This window comes from Ailuropoda melanoleuca, chromosome 10 (genome assembly GCF_002007445.2).
Source record: "Ailuropoda melanoleuca isolate Jingjing chromosome 10, ASM200744v2, whole genome shotgun sequence".
NCBI lineage: Eukaryota > Metazoa > Chordata > Mammalia > Carnivora > Ursidae > Ailuropoda > Ailuropoda melanoleuca.
Window position 1 is genome coordinate 66064823 of NC_048227.1, and position 6871 is coordinate 66071693.

The window sequence follows — 6871 nt, forward strand, 5'->3', positions numbered from 1 at the left end:
CCGCCGCCGAGCGCCCGGGCTACGATCAGCCCGCCGCCGGCGGCCCGGCCGCGCAGCGCGCCCACCCCGACTACCAGGAGCCGCGGGCGAAGCCGGCGGCCAGCGCCGCCTACGCGGCCCCCCGAGACTGCCTTCGACCCCTTAGCCCCACGGCCATGACCGCTCTGTTGTGAGCACACTGTGAAACAACCTGCTGCGGTACCGAGCGGCGGGCTGTGTGCGGCCCAGGGAGACGGGGTCCAGTGTGCGTGTGTGCGCGCGCGGGTGTGCCTGCGATTTCATAGGATCCTGCGGTGGAGTCCTGGGGACCTCCTCTCACACTGTTTACAAAGTAGTGCATCTGGTTTTGTTCTTGCCCTTAGGGCAAGAGTCTGTTGGGTTTCGCTGGGCTAGGAAAATGACAGTTTTCAGATGGTATTTTCATTTCTTACTGTGATATTGAGCTGCTTTGATGTAAAATGTGCAATCTGTACAGAGTTGTATTTAACATGAATTAAAGTAACTTAAGTTTGCTTTATCAGATTTTACTTCAGCACAGAGGCTAAGTGGGAGAATGCAGCTGTTGCAAAAACGTGTGTAGTAAATAGTATGTTCACTTTTTAAGTATTTTATCTGATGTGTTTGCAGCAGGTCTGTTTAAACTTAATCTTGTTATTGTGGCTCATTTCCTTTCCTTTGATAACTAGAACTAAAAGCATTGCTAACATTCTTTTGGAAGGAATGAAATTACTTGAAGCTTGAGAAACACACCCGGTGGTTGTTAGCGATTATGATCGTAGATTACAACAAAACACAATGCCACACCTCGGCAGCTGCGTGTCCCTTAGACTCCACTTGGGGTGGGATGTGCGGTGGCCAGTCAGGGCGCCCACCGGGCAGGGCAGGAGGATCCTGCGGGCCGCAGGTCTCCCTGCCTAGGGGGGTCTGGCTCTCGGGAAGCACTGGCCTTATCCCACTTTGCTTCCTCCTCACCTCGGGGCCAGCAGATACTGTGTGGCTTTACCGCGCAAATCCACTGTTTCAAAGTGTCTGCAAAGCCCAGGGCAACCAAAACTGCTCTCCCAACAAACTGAATGAAGGTGGCATATGATGACAGCCTGAATTACTGTGTCAGATGCTTTTGTACCTCAGATTAAAAATACTGCTAAGGTCAGACGCCCACACTTTACATGACTTTCTCAGAAATAACACATTGTGACTATGAAACACAAAGTTTTTTGACATATGTTCTTACAAAAGGGACCGAGGCCAAATCTACATAGAGCTTTTCTACTGAGATGGTTGGGAACTGAACTGATTTTGTTTCTTACAAAATCAGCCTGTCTCTAATTCCAGATTAGCCCAGACCTCAGCTGTACCTCATGTTCACTGCTTTTTATCTGTTTGTTTTGAGTTCACTGTGGAAGATCTGCCCTCTTTTGCCAAAGAGGAAAGTGTGTGTTTAACAGAAAATGTGGACCAAAAAAATCCTTTACCTAAAAAATGCATTATGATTCTATTTGTAGGACTATGACTTTCTGTGAAACTATAAATATTTAAAATAGGTGCTGGCTGGAACTTCACAGATTTTTTGGTTATTTTAGAGAATAAACCGTTTACGTTGTGGAGTTTACATGGTTTTATATGCATACTAATTGTAATAATAAACTGTGCCAAATCACAGTGCCCCTGCCTCTCACTGGTGTCCTGCTGGCCAGGCTGTTGAAGGCATGTGAGGCTCAGCCTTCCTAAAAAAAGCAAGTGTTTACTGTGGAAAGAGCTGGGTTTAGAATTAGGTAGGTCTCGGTTCCAGACCCTCATCAGCCACACACTAGTTTAGAGATCTCGAGCCAGTTATTTTGGAAATAAATGAAGAGCGACCACGCAAGCGAAGTCTTCTTCAAGCTTGCTGTCGCAGGGGAGTCTGCCACCATCACTTGCATTTTGCAGAGAGGCCGAAAGGCAGCAGAGGGGTGGGAAGCTTCATAGTGGAAAAGAAGGGAGGGCTGCAGCTGTGCCTTGATTGGAGGCTGCTGGCCTGGGGAAGCTGTAGGTTGGATTAACTAGATAATTGGTTACGGATGCATATTTGGATTTCTCTGCTTGCCCCTAGGTTGGAAGTGGGACAGAAATTAGAGAAGCTGTCAGTATTCAAATCTTAGTGATTTGGAGTTGACTGTTGCAGACATTCCTGCTCAGCTTCCTGGTCTGGCTTCTGCAAGCCTGACCTCTCGCAGGCTGCCTTCTGGGCTGGTTTCTGTGGATAATGGCTTGCTTTCCTGCGCTTATTGCTGTGGGTTGTAAGTCAGAGTTCTGTTTTTATGTATGGTCCGTCCGTTATCCATTTGTATAGTTAATCTGTCTATAGCCTTAGCCTCAGTTTTTTCTTGTGTAAAAATGATGTTAATGTGCATCCTCCAAGGCTTACAAGTTAAGCATTAGTCGGGACAGGGGCGCCTGGGTGGCACAGTCCTTAAGCGTCTGCCTGCGGCTCAGGGCGTGATCCCGGCGTTATGGGATTGAGACCCACATCAGGCTCCTCTGCCGTGAGCCTGCTTCTTCCTCTCCCACTCCCCCTGCTTGTGTTCCCTCTCTCGCTGGCTGTCTCTCTCTGTCAAATAAATAAATAAAATCTTCAAAAAAAAAAAAAAAGAATTAGTCGGGACAACATTTATCGAAGTTTTTGTTATATAATTGGCTTTTTGTCTAATCCAGACCCTCAGTGGGCTGCAGGTAGCCTTCTAACACTAAAATATTAGTCCGTAAGAATAGACTTCTTTACAGTGAATTAAAGTTATTTTCATCCATCACATTTCTTCCCCGTGCTCGTGATCTAATCACGACCGAGAGAGAACGGGACTTTGTTCAGAACAGCACTTCCCCAGGTGGCCTCACTGTATAGATGGGGTGGCTGAGTGGAAAGGTCTGATACAGCCCTACGCTGCCAAGCTTAAACTGGAGGGTAAGAGCAGGAAAACCCTATGCCTTTTTCAGTGTTTTGCAACATGAGTCCATGTGATAAGGTGAGAATGAGATCATTCTAATTGTCTGGTGTCTTCTATGTTATCAAATCCTATTGGGAGGCAAAGATTGCGTTCTGTCACTTCTCACAGTTGTGGCTGCAACACTTCTCTGACAAACAAGACTACACTGACCACGGAAGCTGCTGAAACTGCTCTGGGTTTTGTTCCTGAGAATTCATTTGTATTCATGTTACTTGGGACTCCTGCGTCTTGAATCCCAGGATTCCTCTTTCTCCACCATGACAGATTCTCAGCTGTTTTGCGCTGCTTGCCTCTGCTGTTTTCTTTATTCACTCCTGGAATTCCTGTTCGATGTTCAGTGGACCTCCTCATTCTGTTTCCGTCCCTGTCTCTTAGTCCCTTTTACTTATCGTCTCCTCTATCTTCCTGAGCTGAGTTCTGGGAGAGACAACGTGGTACAGTGGCTGGGTGCACAGGCTGGAGATTGCTTGGAGGAGAAGCCATCACCTCTCTGTGCCTGTCTCCTTGCTTGTTCCGTGGGGAGAGACGATACTATCCACCTGCCTATGCCTGGTGTGAAGATTGGTGGAAGCTTCTCAAGCATTGCCTGGCCTACATGAAACACTGTATAAGATTCCGTGTTCTATTCCAGTTTACTAATTCCGTCTTATGTCATCTGCTTAATTGAGCCACTGAGGTTCTAATTCCAATTTTTTAAAAAATGGCTAGGTCCGTGGATTCTTTTTCAAATCTGCCCTTTTTCTACAGTATCTTCTTGGGCTTTGATTCCTTCTTTTAATCATTTGAAACATTCATTTTATGTTCTCTGATTGTTCTGTTCTCTTCCTCCCACTGAGAGCAGGAGCTGCTGTGCAGTGGTCTGGAAGGCTGTGGCAGCGCTGTTCAGTCCAGCTTTTGCACGAGACACATTTGGAGCTGGTCAGCGTGGTACTCATTAATTACACGGGGCTGGGGCTGTCGAGCACTGGAATGTGGCTGGACTGACTGGGGAATACAGTTTTTATGTTATCCAACTGTATTTATTTAGAAGTAGACAGCCACCCGTGGCTGCTGGCTCTTGTACCGACAGGGCAAATCTGCGATCTGCCCGCCCTCCCCCCCCCCCGCGGTGCCACCCCTCGGACCTTTGTTCACCCACTCCAGCCACAGGAGCCTCTGGGCTGTCGCTAGAACCTGCCGGGGACACACCCATCCTGAAACCTTTGGACTCGCTGCTCTCTCTTCCTGGAAGGTTCTTGCCCCAGATGTCTGCACGGCTCAAGCTTTCACTTCCTTCAAGTCTGCGCTCAGACCGGATCTCCCGGAGCTCTTCCTTCCTCTCCCTGTCTGAAGACGAGCGTTCTTCCCGACACAGCTCTCCTTTCCTGCTTTTCTTCTCTGGGTACCATGGATCACTGCCTGGCACGGCCACGGGGTTTCCCGGCTCTCCCTCTAGACCCCGTCCCGTGCCGGAAGGGAGGTGTGTGTTTTGTTCCCGGCAGGTCCCCAGCACCTGCAGCACTGCTCGTTACTCTTGGCTCAGTGAATGAACGGGCCGAGTTCTTGAGGCTCTGTCCTGGTCGTCGTTTCTCCTGACTCTTGTTCATGACGGTTTGTGTCTTTACATGGCTTCAAATATTTTATCGTGAGCCCTTCCGTAGCAGGGCGTTTCCCTCCTTGTGAAACACCTCATGATAATGTCGTTTCTGAGTGGTTTTGCGTTTCTATCTGTCACGTACACCAGGGAGGGTTGCCAGACAAAATAGAGGATATCCAGTTAAATTTGAATTTCAGATAAACAACAAATAATTTTTTTAGCGTTAAGTATGTTCCATGGAATATATGGGACATATGTATACTAAAAACTGTTCATGTCCTGTATTTTTATTTGCTGAATATGGCAATGCTAACACTAGGAATCTATCGGCCCTGCACCAGTTTTTAGTTTAACTTGTGGGTCGGTGGTTCCTAGAATGTGCTGAAAGTGTAGACCCGAAGCTGCGTGTGAGGCACAGGCCCCGGGTTTTCATTTCTCGGGGCTGACTGCGCCGGTCGTCCCGGGCCATTCATCCTTTGTTGTCAGTTTTATTGGGCAGATTTGTTTGGGTTCACCCTTTCACTGTTCCAACTCCCTGTCATGCCGAACCCCAAATCGTGTCTCCTGTCGTTTCAAGAAGGTTACCTACCCAGCACCTGAGTAACCAGCACCCTCCCACCACCCCCAGGATGCTCAGGGCCTCAGCGCCAGTGCTGGTCACTCTGTTTCAAAGTATCTTCTTTAATTCTGATACCTGGGTATTTCCCTGTATTTCTTGAGATAAGTGGGGCCTTTAAAAGAATTCTGATTTGATTTTACGTAACACCCCTGGGAACTTACAGACAGGTTTTCATCTCATCTTGTGGGAATGATGCCTCCCCAGCAGGCAGAAGATGGTGCAGGATTTAGAACCATATAGAGCTCAGGTTTAACCTGGGATTTAGTCTTTAACTATATGATTTCAAGCACATTATTGGTGCTCTGTCAAACAAGAGGCCATTAGCCTCAGGGGGCTGTAATGCCGTGCCGGTCTACATGAGCAAACCGAAGTCTAAACCTGCAAGTGCCTCAAGGTTTCGGAATTGAATGCTAGGGACAACCAGAGACAAAGAGCCAACTAGGATTAAAGCTGTAGCCAACCAGATAATTTCCTTTCTTCGCTCCCACATGTTCTCGAAGCCTTTCCCCTGGCCTCTTCGGTGCAGTGCTCCTAACCACTCCTGGTCTGGCGCCACCGAATCAGAATCTGTAAATGCTCAAATAAATTTAACATTTTAAAAAATGCCTCAGTTTATTTTTTAACATTGGTGATTTCTAAACCCACTTCTTATTCCCTAAGGCAGAAATGATTATACGAGGGCTACTGTGAAGACGAATTTATATCCGTTCTACTGTACATAAGTACAATAGGTGAGCAATAAATATTAACTCCTCTCTCTCCGCCCAGTGTGAAGTCTAAACTGTCCTCCAGCACCACTTCCCTTGGAGTCCCTTTCAAGCAGAGGTGGCCTTTTCTCTTCAAGAGTTGCACTGGCTGTGGCCAGGGGGTAAGGCTCACTTTCCCCCCGACACCCACTTCCCACCCATTCTCACTTTCTCTCCTGCTTGCAGAATCCTCTCCATGATACTCCTGCCCCCTTATTCTCGTTGTGGCAGCTAATGTCGCCCAAGCCATGCTCCCATTCACTGAGGCCTTTTGCCTGGCTCAAGGTCTTCTCCATCTTTCCCTGTGATCACACTGGAGAATTCAGTGTCCGGCGTGGGTTTTGACGCCTCCTCTAGTAACCTGCCCTCCGCGGATGGCCGCGCTCCTGCTGTCGGCAAGAACTCCAGCTCGGAGACCTTGCTAATTCTGTCTGCTCCAAACCTCCTGTTCTTCGGATTCCTCACCTTTCATCCTACTTACACACTGACCTCATGAAGATATTTGATGCCCAATCATCAAACTTTTTATTTTTTTTTTAAGATTTTATTTATTTATTCGACAGAGATAGAGACAGCCAGCGAGAGAGGGAACACAAGCAGGGAGTGGGAGAGGAAGAAGCAGGCTCATAGCGGAGAAGCCTGATGTGGGGCTCGATCCCATAACGCCGGGATCACGCCCTGAGCCGAAGGCAGACGCTCAACCGCTGTGCCACCCAGGCGCCCCCCAATCATCAAACTTTTTAAGTTGCATTTCCTTTCCATCCGGCACGTTAACTGTTCTCAGCATTTTCGCGCCACTGTCTTTCCAGGAACCCCAAACCTTGAGGCCCCAACGACAGAAGTCCCCCTCAGCATACCACCTGCTCTTGTCCATCACGGCAGCAGGATAACATTGTAACTCTTCACACCAGGGCTCTTATCAACCCCTAGGTTCCCCACTTCCCTG